This window comes from Tachyglossus aculeatus, chromosome 3 (assembly GCF_015852505.1).
Source record: "Tachyglossus aculeatus isolate mTacAcu1 chromosome 3, mTacAcu1.pri, whole genome shotgun sequence".
Classification (NCBI taxonomy): domain Eukaryota; kingdom Metazoa; phylum Chordata; class Mammalia; order Monotremata; family Tachyglossidae; genus Tachyglossus; species Tachyglossus aculeatus.
The window spans coordinates 54,403,009-54,415,468 of NC_052068.1; the positions used below are offsets into that span (position 1 = coordinate 54,403,009).

The window sequence follows — 12,460 nt, forward strand, 5'->3', positions numbered from 1 at the left end:
ATTAGAACCCATGACCTTCTAACTCCCAGGCCCACGATCTATCCGTTATGCCATGTTACATCCCCTAGTGCTATGCCCCCAGTCCTCATTCCAAGGAAGCAACGGCCTTTTTAATCCCCATGGAGTTGGCACCCCTGTGCAGGGACAGACAGGGATTTCAGGTGGCCGAGTGGCCCGACCACAGCCCCAGGAAATCAATCAATCAATCGTATTTATTGAGCGCTAACTGTGTGCAGAGCACTGTACTAAGCGCTTGGGAAGTACAAATTGGCAACATATAGAGACGGTCCCTACCCAACAGTGGGCTCACAGTCTAAAAGGGGGAGACAAAACCAAAAATACTAACAAAATAAAATAAATGGAATAGATATGTACAAGTAAAATAAATAAATAGAGTAATAAATCTATACAAACATATATACATATATACAGGTGCTGTGGGGAAGGGAAGGAGGTAAGATGGGGGGGATGGAGAGGTGAAGGACGTCATTTGCATTGACTTCTGACCCCCAGCACCAGGCTCGCCCAGCGGGACGCCTGTAGGCAATGCCCCACTAAGCGCCCCAATGTCTGTGGCCCAACAGGGGTAACATGTTGGTGGAATTTAGGGCTCAGCCGAACCCCTTGCACAAGATAAACGTGTCTGTGAAATTCACGTTTCAGTGGAAAAGTATGGAACGAGTCCCTACATTTGCTCAGAGAACCACGGTTCAGTCCCACAAAGCCCCCCCACAAAACACACACACACTTCCCCTGCTGCCTGCAGGCAAATCATCATCATCATCATCATCAATCGTATTCATTGAGCGCTTACTGTGTACAGAGCACTGTACTAAGCGCTTGGGAAGTACAAGTTGGCAACATATAGAGACAGTCAATCAATCAATCGTATTTATTGAGCGCTTACTGTGTGCAGAGCACTGTACTAAGCACTTGGGAAGTACAAGTTGGCAACATATAGAGACAGTCCCTACCCAACAGTGGGCTCACAGTCTAAAAGGGGGAGACAGAGAACAAAACCAAACATACTAACAAAATAAAATAAATAGAATAGATATGTACAAGTAAAATAGAGTAATAAATATGTACAAAAATATATACATATATACAATATGTATATATATATGTATATACAATAGGCAAATCTATGGCTGATGATGATGATGGTTTTTGTTAAACGCCGCCTACGTGCCAAGCGCTGCTCTAAACGCCGGGGCAGGTACAGGGTCATCAGGTTGTCCCACGCGGGGCTCACGGTCTCGGTCCCCATTTTACAGATGAGGGAACGGTGGCACAGAGAAGTTAAGTGCCTTGCCCGAGGTCACACAGCAGACAAGTGGTGGGGGCAGGATTAGAACCCAGGACCTCTGACTCCCAAACCCGTGGGGAGAAGACATGCACCCTCTATTCCCTGAACTAAGCCTGTACCGGTCCCCTCCGGCCCCATCAGCCCCTCTGGTAGCATTTCAGGTCTGCCTAACCCCCATCCATGTCCTCTTACTCCCAGAAACCTTCCTGTGGGCTCCGGCCACGTCAGTGGGCCGGCCGGGCAGGGGAGGGGGACGCGGGACTGCCAGGACCCCAGCAAGTGGTTGGCAAGGGGGTGGGAGAGAGAGGACTGACACCCAAATCAGGCTTGGGAGGGCAACAAGGACCAGCCTGGCCTCCGAATCACCCACAGCCCCCCCCCCCCCCCCCCAAAATAATAATGGTATTAAGCGCTTACTATATGTCAGGCACCGTATTAAGCTCTGGGGTGGATACAAGCAAATCCAGCGGGACACAGTCCATGTCCCACACAGGGTGCCCGGTCTTCGTCCCCATTTGACAAATGAGGTAACTGAGGCACAGAAAAGTGAAATGGCCGGCATTCATTCATTCATTCAGTCGTATTTATTGAGCGCTTACTGTGTGCAGAGCACTTGGGAAGTACAAGTCGGCAACATATAGAGGCGGTTCCTACGCAGCAATGGGCTCACAGTCTAGAAGGGGGGAGAGCGCAGGCCACACAGCAGACACGTGGCGGAACGGGGATTAGAACCCATGACCTTCTGACTCCCAATCAATCAATCGTATTTATTGAGCGCTTACTGTGTGCAGAGCACTGTACTAAACGCTCAGGAAGTACAAGTTGGCAACATATAGAGATGGTCCCTACCCAACAGTGGGCAGCCCGGGCTCTAACCCCTCTGCCATTTGCACCTGACAACCTTGCAGCTCTTCCCCGCTGACTTGGGGTGCAAATCCGTCCGGGGCTAGTGGCCCAGGGAGCGGGGGCCCGTGGATCCAGCCTGCTGCTCCCTGGGAAGCAGACACAGAGGAGCCTGACCGCGGTCCCAGCCCGGTGCCCACTTCGCACACGTGCAAAAAGACACAGGCCCGTGGGCACACACTCACGCACGTTCACGCTTGCATGCACACACCCACTCCCACAAGGTTTATTTCCGTTTACAAAGCCCACAGCCCCGACTGGAAATCCTTCACCCGCCAAGCTGGGGGCCGAGGACTCCTGGGGCCTCAACTCCATCTGGGCAGCCTGTTCCTGAGTGAAAAGCCCTTCTGGTGTCAGGAAGTGGAACAAGACTCGATTGAGGGCCTGCCCCCTTCAACCAGAGGCTCTTTTCGGCTGTTCTTGTCTCCGGGTGAAAGCAAGGCGGATTCAGGCCTCCCTCCTTCCTAGGATGGGGTGAGGGTTACTCTTTTCTCCTCTGCCTGGGAAGAGGAGTGGGCTAAATCCCCATCCCCAGGGCTGGAGGGCTGGGGCCTCTGGCCTGGAATGCCCTCCCTCCTCCTAGCCAACAGACAATGACTCTCCCCCACCGCGCTTCAAAGCCTTATTAATAATAATAATAATAATGGCATTTATTAAGCACTTACTACGTGCAAAGCACTGTCCTAAGCGCTGGGGAGGTTACAAAGTGATCAGATTGTCCCACAGTCTTAATCCCCAATTTACAGATGAGGGAACTGAGGACCAGAGAAGTGAAGTGACTTGCCCAAAGCCACACAGCTGACAATTGGCGATGGCGGCATTTGAACCCATGACCTCTGACTCCAAAGCCCGGGCTCTTTTCACTAAGCCACGCTGCTTCTTATTGAAGGCACATCTCCTCCAAGAAGCCTTCCCTGACTAAGCCCTCCTTTCCTTTCTTCCCCCTCCCTTCTGCGTCGCCCTGACTTGCTCCCTTTATTCATCCCCTCTCCCAGCACCACAGCACTTATTCATTCATTCCTTCAATCAATCGTATTTATTGAGCGCTTACTGTGTGCAGAGCACTGTATTAAGCGCTCGGGAAGTACAAGTCGGCAACATATAGAGACAGTCCCTACCCAACAACGGGCTCACGGTCTAGAAGGGGGAGACAGACAACAAAACAAAACCCGTGGACAGGTGTCAAGTCATCAGAATAAATAGAAATAAAGCTAGATGCACATCATCGACAGAATAAATAGAATAGTAGATATGTACAAGTAAAATTAATAGAGTAATAAATCCGTACAAACATATATACAGGTGCTGTGGGGAGGGGAAGGAGGTAGGGCTGGGGGGATGGCAAGGAGGAGAGGAAAAAGGGGGCTTTTAGTCTGGGAAGGCCTCCTGGAGGGGGTGAGCTCTCAGTAGGGCTTTGAAGGGAGGAAGAGAGCTAGCTTGGTTTGAAATGAATGCTCCGCCACTTGCCCGCACTACGACTATAGGCGAGTCACTCGACTTCTCTATGCCTCAGTTAACTCATCTGTAAAATGGAGATTAAGACCGTTAGCAAGGATGACACGCAAACTTGTGAGGCGTTCCATGTTTTTACATATTTATTCCATTTATTTTATTTTGTTAATATGTTTTGTTTTGTTGTCTGGCTCCCCCTTCTAGACTGTGAGCCCGCTGTTGGGTAGGGACCGTCTCTATATGTTGCCAACTTGGACTTCCCAAGCGCTTAGTACAGTGCTCTGCACACAGTAAGCGCTCAATAAATACGACTGAATGAATGAATGAATGACTATGGGACATGGACTAAATCCAAATTGATTAGCCTGTATTTACCCCAGCGCTTAGAACAGTGCCTGGCACATACTAAGTGCTTAACTTAACTTATGGGAAGCAGCATGGCTCAGTGGAAAGAGCCCGGGCTTGGGAGTCAGAGGTCATGGGTTCTAATCCTGGCTCCGCCACTTCTCAGCTGTGTGACTTGGGGCAAGTCGCTTAACTTCTCTGGGCCTCAGTTACCTCATCTGGAAAATGGGGATTAAGACTGTGAGCCCCACATGGACAACCTGATTACCTTGTACCTACCCCAGTGCTTAGAACAGTGCTTGGCACATAGCAAGTGCTTAACAAATACCATCATCATCATCATTATTATTATTAATAATAATAACAAATACCATGTAATACCATTTTACAAATGCCATTTTAGACTGTGAGCCCACTGTTGGGTAGGGACTGTCTCTATATGTTGCCAATTTGTACTTCCCAAGCGCTTAGTACAGTGCTCTGCACATAGTAAGTGCTCAATAAATACGATTGATGATGATGATGTAAAAAATGGCCTTTCTGTTATATTGTACTCTCCCAAGCACTTAGTACAGTGCTCTGCACACAGTAAGTGTGCAATAAATATGATTGAATGAATGAATACAGTGCTCTGCACACAGTAAGAGCTCAATAAATATGATTGATTGATGGCGCGTATGGGGGAGATGGGACAGAAACAGCATTCTCAAATGCAGTATAGAAGAATGTAGTACGAGCGATGGTATTTATTAAGTGCTTACTCTCTGAAAAGTATTATGCAAACGACAGGGGTAAACAATCACCATCTATGTCATGGGAAGGCAGTTACAAAGAATAATAAAAGTGAAGTTAATAAAAATAAATTATTAATGAAATCAAATCAAGGTAATAAGGTTACAACAGACCGACAATTGTTACAATCAGTGAGTACACAGTTCTAGGAGAGGTGATCGGCCTTTGCACTGCTCCAGGAAGGAATGGAAGTTGCTTAGCTCAGTGCTTTGCACATTGTTATTGTTGTCTTATGCTGTAGAGCGGTGTCTGACCCATATTCATTCATTCATTCAATCGTATTTATTGAGCGCTTCTGTGTGCACAGCACTGTACTAAGCGCTTGGGAAGTACGAGTTGGCAACATCTAGAGACGGTCCCTACCCAACAGCGGGCTCACAGTCTAGAAGGGGGAGACAGACAACAAAACAAAACAAATTGTTGAGCGCTTACTGTGTGCAAAGCACTGTACTAGGCACTTGGGAGTGTACACTATAGCAACAGACACATTCCTGCCCACAACGAGCTCGCAGTCTAGAAGAAGAGATTGTCCAAATCAATCAATCAATTGTATTTATTGAGCACTTACTGTGTGCAGAGCACTGTACTAAGCGCTTGGGAAGTACAAGTTGGCAACATAGAGAGACGGTCCCTACCCAACAGTGGGCTCACAGTCTAGAAGGGGGAGACAGAGAATGAAACCAAACATATTAACAAAATAAAATAAATAGAATAGATATGTACAAGTAAAATAGAGTAATAAATATGTACAAACATATATACGTATATACAGGTGCTGCGGGAAAGGGAAGGAGGTAAGACGGGGGATGGAGAGGGGGAAGAGGGGGAGAGGAAGGAGGGGGCTCAGTCTGGGAAGGCCAAAGCAATAAAGAAAAATTATGGTTCTTATTGAAGCAGTAGGACTTAGTAGCTTAGTTAGACTGTGAGCCCACTGTTGGGTAGGGACTGTCTCTATATGTTGCCAACTTGTACTTCCCAAGCGCTTAGTACAGTGCTCTGCACACAGTAAGCGCTCAATAAATACAATTGATGATGATGATGATGAAGGAAAGGAGGGGGAGGAGGGGAGAAGGTGGAGGGACAGGAGGAGGAGGGGGTGGAGTGTGGCTCAGTGGAAATAATAATAATGATGGTATTTGTTAAGCGCTTACTATGTGCAAAGCCCTGTTCTAAGCGCTGATGAGCATGGGCTTTGGAGTCAGAGGCCATGGGTTCGAATCCCGGCTCCGCCACATGTGTGCTGCGTATCCCATAGCGACGCCATGGACGGATCTCTCCCAGAACGCCCCACCTCCATCTGCAGTCATCATCATCATCATCAATCGTATTTATTGAGCGCTTACTATGTGCAGAGCACTGTACTAAGCGCTTGGGAAGTACAAATTGGCAACATATAGAGACGGTCCCTACCCAACAGTGGGCTCACAGTCTAAAAGGGGAATAATAATTTTGGTATTTGTTAAGCACTTACCATGTGCAAAGCACTGTTCTAAGCGCTGGGGAGGATACAAGGTGATCAGGTTGTCCCATGTGGGGCTCACAATCTTAATCCCCATTTTACAGATGAGGTAACTGAGGCACGGAGAAGTGAAATGGCTTGCCCAAAGTCACACAGCTGACAAGTGGCGGAGCCGGGATTTGAACCCCTCACCTCTGACTCCAAAGCCCGGGCTCTTTCCACTGAGCCACGCTGCTTGTGCTCAGTCATTCTGGTAGTGCATCCATAGAGTTTTCCTGGTAAAAATAAGGAAGGGGTTTACCATTGCCGCCTTCCACGCGGTCAACTTGAGTCTCCGCCCTCGACTCTCCTATTCCGCTGCTGCCCGGCACGGGGGAGTTTTGACTTGTAGCAGATTGCTTTCCACTCGCTAGCCACCGGCCAAGCTAGGAATGGGATGGACAGGCCTCTGCTTGACTCTCCCTCCCATAGCCGAGACTGGTAGAGGACTGGAAACTCTCCAGGTGTGACCCTGAAAGGGAGCTTTGGACCTAGTAAGTGGCTAATAAATATCACTCCTACCCATTGGTCTCCCATTGCTGAGCTCCAGGATCACCCAGGATGATCGCGGGGTGGGCCATGTGGGTTGGAGCGTGGTAGTGATGGAATCTCTCGTCATCTGAAACAACGGAAAAAATCTCACGGCCTTGAAATTTCAGGACCCAGAACCTGTGCGGAGGAATTGATTATACTATAGTACGAGAGAATAATATTAATAATGGTATTTATTATGCGCTTACTATTGCCAAGCACTGCTCTAAGCACTAAGGGAGATACAAGGTCATCAGGTTGTCAATCAATCAATCAATCGTATTTATTGAGCGCTTACTATGTGCAGAGCACTGTACTAAGCACTTGGGAAGTACAAATTGGCAACACATACAGTCCCTACCCAACAGTGGGCTCACAGTCTAAAAGGGGGAGACAGAGAACAAAACCAAACGTACCAACAAAATAAAATAAATAGGATAGAAATGTACAAGTAAAATAAATAAATAAATAAATAAATAGAGTAATAAATATGTCCCACGTGGGGCTCACAGTCTTAATCCCCATTTTACAGTGGAGGGAACTGAGGCACAGAGAAGTGACTTGCCCAAAGTCACGCAGCAGCGTGGCCTAGTGTATAGAGTACAGGCCTGGGACTCGGAGGACCTGGGTTCTAATCCTAGCTCCGCCACTTGTCTGCTGTGTGACCTCGGGCAAGTCACTTCACTTTTCTGTGCCTCAGTCCCCTCACCAGCAGAACGGGGATTCAGTAACTATCCTCTGGACTTAGATCGTGAGCCCCACGTGAGACCGGATTATCTTGTAGCTACCCCAACATTTAGTACAGTGCTTGGCACATAGTAAGCGCTTAACAAATACCGCATTTATTACTAGTGGTGTGCACCGTTCCACATGCGCTCTGTCACCCTGGTCAGTCCTGTCCTCCAGAGCATGGCGTGCAATGGCGAGTAGACTGGGTAGGATAGGGATTAAAAAAAAGGGGGGCGAGGAGTAGGGTTGGGGCACATGAACAGAGAAGCAGCGTGGTTCAGTGGAAAGAGCCCGGGCTTGGGAGTCAGAGGTCATGGGTTCGAATCCTGGTTCCGCCACTTGCCAGCTTTGTGACCTTGGCCAAGTCACTTAACTTCTCTGTGCCTCAGTTACCTCATCTGTAAAATGAGGATGAAGACTGTGAGCCCCATGTGGGTCAACCTGATCACCTTGTCTCTCCCAAGTGCTTAGAACAGTGCTTTGCACATAGCAAGCGCTTAACACATACCGATATTATTATTAGGTGGAGAGTACACAGGTGTACACATATGTTTGTATAAACATGGGCCTGTGTTAAGGTGAATGAAAGTTTTGAGAAGCAGTGTGGCCTAGTGGCTAGATCTCGGGCCTGGGAGTCAGAAAGACCTGGGTTCTAATCCTGGCCCTGCCACTTGTCTGCTCTGTGACCTTGGGTAAGTCACTTCACTTCTCTGGTCCTCAGTTACCTCCTCTGTAAAATGGAGATGAAGACCGTGAGCCCCATGTGGGACGGGGATTGTGTCCAACCCGATCATCTTGTATCTACCCCGGCACTTTGTACAATGCCTGGCACATAGTAAGCACTTATATACTACAATTATTATTATTATTATTGGCAGTAGTATTTATTACTCTATTTATTTATTACTCTATTTATTTATTTATTACTCTATTTATTTTACTTGTGCATATCTATTCTATTTATTTTATTTTGTTAGTATGTTTGGTTTTGTTCTCTGTCTCCCCCTTTTAGACTGTGAGCCCACTGTTGGGTAGGGACTGTCTCTATATGTTGCCAACTTGTACTTCCCAAGCGCTTAGTACAGTGCTCTGCACACAGTAAGCGCTCAATAAATACGATTGATGATAGTAGTAGTAGTAGTCCAGCCCCAGCTTAAACCCTAGCCCAGTCCCAAATGTCTCCCTAACCCCAGCCCAGCTGCAACCCTGGAACAAGACCCAGCCAGCCCCAGCTGAGAAGCGGCATGACTCAGTGGAAAGAGCCTGGGCTTGGGAGTCAGAGGTCGTGGGTTCTAATCCTGGCTCCGCCACATGTCTGCTGTGTGACCTTGGGCAAGTCACTTAACCTCTCTGAGCCTCAGTTCCCTCATCTGGAAAATGGGGTTTAAGACTGTGAGCCCCATGTGGGACAACCTGATCACCTTGTATCCCCCAGTGCTTAGAACAGTGTTTCACACATAGTAAGTGCTTAACAAATGCCATCATTATTATTATTATAGAGCACAGGTCTGGGAGCCAGAGAACCTGGGTTTTAATCCCTCTCCATCACTTGCCTGTTGTGCGACCTTGGGCAAATCACTTAATTTCTCTGGGCCTCACTTTCCTCATCTGTAAAATGGGGACTAAATACCTGTTCTGCCTCCTACTTAGATAACAATAATAATAACGGTGGTATCTTACTATGTGTCAAGCACTATTCTAAGCGCTGCGGTAGATACAAGGTATTCGGGTCGTCCCACATGGGGCTCACAGTCTTCATCCCCATTTTACAGAAGAGGGAACTGAGGCCCAGAGAGGTGAAGTGACTTGCCCAAGGTTACACAGCAGACAAGTGGCAGAGCTGAGATTAGAACCCATGACCTCTGGCTCCCAAGCCTGAGCTCTTTCCACTGAGCCACGCTGCTTCCCTTAGACCATGAGCTCCATGTGAGCAGGGACTGTGTCCAATGTGACTATAGTAAGTAGGCTCAATACTGTGCTTGGCATATAATAATAATAATAATGATAATAATGGCATTTATTAAGTGCTTACTATGTGCAAAGCACTGTTCTAAGCACTGGGGAAGTTACAAGGTGATCAGGTTGTCCCACAGGGGCTCACAGTCTTAATCCCCTTTTTACAGATGAGGGAACTGAGGCCCAGAGAAGTGAAGTGACTTGCCCAAAGTCACACAGCTGACGATTGGCGGAGCCGGGATTTGAACCCATGACCTCTGACTCCAAAGCCCGGGCTCTTTCCATTGGGCCATGCTGCTTCTTTGAACCCTAACCCAATCAATAACCAAGTAACCCAATCTGAACCCTAGCCCAGCCCCAACTCCATCTCTCCATCCTAAACCAGCCTCGGTGGAGCCTCCCAAAACCCAGCTGGACCCACTGAAGCCTCAATTCATCCATTCATTCATTCAATCGTATTTATTGAGCGCTTATTCATCATCATCATCATCAATCATATTTATTGAGCGCTTACTATGTGCAGAGCACTGTACTAAGCACTTGGGAAGTACAAATTGGCAACATATAGAGACAGTCCCTACCCAACAGTGGGCTCACAGTCTAAAAGGGGGAGACAGAGAAAAAAACCAAACATACTAACAAAATAAAATAAATAGGATAGATATGTACAAGTAAAATAAATAAATAAATAAATAGAGTAATAAACATGTACAAACATATATACATATATACAGGTGCTGTAGGGAAGGGAAGGAGGTAAAATGGGGGGGATGGAGAGGGGGACGAGGGGGAGAGGAAGGAAGGGGCTCAGTGTGGGAAGGCATCCTGGAGGAGGTGAGCTCTCAGCAGGGCCTTGAAGGGAGGAAGAGAGCTAGCTTGGCGGAGGGGCAGAGGGAGGGCATTCCGGGCCCGGGGGAGGACGTGGGCCGGTAGTCGATGGAGGGACAGGCGAGAACGAGGTACGGTGAGGAGAGTAGCAGCAGAGGAGCAGAGGGTGCGGGCTGGGCTGGAGAAGGAGAGAAGGGAGGTGAGGTAGGAGGGGGCGAGGTGATGGACAGCCTTGAAGCCCAGGGTGAGGAGTTTCTGCCTGATGCGCAGATTGATTGGTAGCCACTGGAGATTTTTGAGGAGGGGAGTGATATGCCCAGAGTGTTCCTGGACAAAGATAATCTGGGCAGCAGCATGAAGTATGGATTGAAGTGGAGAGAGACACGAGGATGGGAGATCAGAGAGAAGGCTGATGCAGTAGTCCAGACGGGATAGGATGAGAGCTTGAACGAGCAGGGTAGCGGTATGGATGGAGAGGAAAGGGCGGATCTTGGCAATGTTGCTGAGCTGAGACCGGCAGGTTTTGGTGACGGCTTGGATGTGAGCGGTGAGCGAGAGAGCGGAGTCGAGGATGACACCAAGGTTGCGGGCTTGTGAGACGGGAAGGTTGGTAGTGCCGTCAACAGAGATGGGAAAGTCAGAGAGAGGGCAAGGTTTGGGAGGGAAGACAAGGAGTTCAGTCTTTGACATGTTGAGCTTTAGGTGGCGGGCGGACATCCAGATGGAGATGTCCCGAAGGCAGGAGGAGATGCGAGCCTGGAGGGAGGGGGAGAGAGCAGGGGCAGAGATGGAGATCTGGGTGTCATCAGCGTAGAGATGATAGTTGAAGCCGTGGGAGCGAATGAGGTCACCAAGGGAGTGAGTGTAGATCGAGAACAGAAGGGGACCAAGCACTGAACCTTGGGGAACCCCCACAGTAAGAGGATGGGAGGGGGAGGAGGAGCCTGCAAAAGAGACTGAGAATGAACGACCGGAGAGATAAGAGGAGAACCAGGAGAAGACGGAGTCTGTGAAGCCAAGGTCAGATAGCGTGTTGAGGAGAAGGGGGTGGTCCACAGTGTCAAAGGCGGCTGAGAGGTCGAGGAGGATTAGGACAGAATATGAGCCGTTGGATTTGGCAAGCAGGAGGTCATTGGTGACCTTTGAGAGGGCAGTTTCCGTGGAATGAAGGGGACAGAAGCCAGACTGGAGGGGGTCGAGGAGAGAGTTGGTGTTGAGGAATTCTAGGCAGCGCGTGTAGACAACTCGTTCAAGGAGTTTGGAAAGGAATGGTAGGAGGGATATGGGACGATAACTAGAAGGTGCAGAGCACTGTACTAAGCACTTGGGAAGTCCAAGTTGGCAACATAGAGAGACGGTCCCTACCCAACAGCGGGCTCACAGTCTAGAAGGGGGAGACAGACAACAAAACAAAACATATTAACAAAATAAAATAAATAGAATAAATATGTACAAGTAAAATAGAGTAATAAATATGCACAAACATATATACATATATCCAGGTGCTGTGGGGAGGGGAAGGAGGTAAGGCAGGGGGGATGGAGAGGGGGAAGAGGGGGAGAGGAAGGAGGGGGCTCAATCCCAACCCAGCATTGACCAGGCCCCCCAGCTGAAGAGCCCCAGTTCCCTCCCAATCAATCAATCAATCAATCATATTTATTGAGCACTTACTATGTGCAGAGCACTGTACTAAGCGCTTGGGAAGTACAAGATGGCAACATATAGAGACAGTCCCTACCCAACAGTTGGCTCACAGTCTAAAAGGGGGAGACAGAGAAGAAAACCAAACATACTAACAAAATAAAATAAATAGAATAGATACGTACAAGTAAAATAAATAAATAGAGTAATAAATATGTACAGACATATATACATATACAGCTCCGCCCAAGAGCACGGGACAGGGAATCAGAGGACAAAGCAGCGTGGCTCAGTGGAAAGAGCCCGGGCTTGGGAGTCAGAGGTCATGGGTTCGAATCCTGGCTCCTCCACTTGTCAGCTGGGTGTGACTTTGGGCCAGTCACTTCACTTCTATGGGCCCCAGTTCCCTCATCTGTCAAATGGGGATTAATCAATCAATCAATCGTATTTATTGAGCGCTTACTGTGCGCAGAGCA

At 48.3% G+C, this 12,460-nt stretch overlaps 1 non-coding gene across 1 annotated transcript; it reads right to left on the reverse strand.

The window, feature by feature from the left end:
• Positions 1-6,643: 6,643 nt before the first annotated feature.
• LOC119926273 lies at positions 6,644-6,781 on the reverse strand. The gene has a single exon (XR_005450161.1). It is a non-coding gene; the product is annotated as a small nucleolar RNA SNORA7 (small nucleolar RNA).
• Positions 6,782-12,460: the final 5,679 nt, after the last annotated feature.